Genomic DNA, 1,393 nt, shown 5'->3' on the forward strand with positions numbered 1-1,393 from the left:
TGGACTGTTGGAGCGTGAAGATACAAGACTCAAGACTCAGTCCCGTGTCCGGATGGGACTCTCCTTTGCGTGGAAGACAAGCTTGGCGATCCGGATATTATATTTGCTTCTTTGTAACCAACTCCATGTAAACCCTAGCCCTATCCGGTGTCTATATAAACCGGAGAGGTTGGTCCTTAGAGGGACGATCACAATCATAATCATCATAGGCTAGCTTCTAGGGTTTAGCCTCTACGATCTCATGCTAGATCAACTCTTGTACTACTCATATCATCAATATCAATCAAGCAGGAAGTAGGGTTTTACCTCCATTGAGAGGGCCCGAACCTGGGTAAACATTGTGTCCCTTGTCTCCTGTTACCATTAGCCTAAGACGCAAAGATCGGGACCCCCTACCCGAGATCCTCCGGTTTTGACACCGACATCGGTCATCAACACTCACAGTTTTTGCCGGTTCTGGCCCGTTTCGTGGACTATTACTCACTGTTTTGGGGTCCCGGAGGGATTTCCATAGTTGTTGAACCCCAAGGTGCGATTACGTGTCGGTCATCAACACTCATAATTTTGGCCGACTCCGGCCTGTTTCATGGACTATTACTCACTGTTTTGGGGCCCTGGAGTGATTTCCACAATTGACGAACCCCGGGGTGCGATTACGTGTCGGTCATCAACACTCACAGTTTTGGCCGATTCTGGCCCGTTTCATGGACTATTACTCACCGTTTTGTGGTCCCAAAGCAAATTCCATGGATGTGGAACCCCAAGGTGTGCTTACGTGTTGGTCGTCAAGACTCATAGTTTGGGCTGATTCTGGTCCGTTTCTTAGACTATTACTCAGCGTTTTGGGGTCCTAGAGCGATTTCCACGATTTAAGATCCCCAGGGTGCGTTTACGTGTCCGTCGTCAACACTCACAGTTTTGACCGATTTTGACCCGTTTTGTCGACTATTACTCACCATTTTGGGGTCCCAAAGTGATTTCCACGATAGACGAACCCCGGGTTGCACTTACGTGTCGGTCATCAACACTCACAATCTTGGTAGATTCTGGTATATTTGGTGCACTATTACTCACCGTTTTGGGGTCCCGGAGTGATTTCCAGAGTTGTTGAACCCCCAGGTGCGTTTACGTGTCGGTCATCAACACTCACAGTTTTGGCCGATTCTGGCCCGTTTCGTGGACTATTACTCACTGTTTTGGGGTCCCGGAGTGATTTCACCATTAGCGAACCCCGGGGTGCGTTCACGTGTCGGTCATCAACCCTCACAGTTTTGGCCGATTCTGGCCCGTTTTGTGGACAACTACTCACTATTTTGGGGTCCCGGAGTGATTTACAGAGTAGTTAAAGCCCAAGGTATGGTTACGTGTTGGTCATCAACACTCATAGTTTTGG

Source organism: Triticum dicoccoides, chromosome 4B (assembly GCF_002162155.2).
Source record: "Triticum dicoccoides isolate Atlit2015 ecotype Zavitan chromosome 4B, WEW_v2.0, whole genome shotgun sequence".
NCBI classification, from domain to species: domain Eukaryota; kingdom Viridiplantae; phylum Streptophyta; class Magnoliopsida; order Poales; family Poaceae; genus Triticum; species Triticum dicoccoides.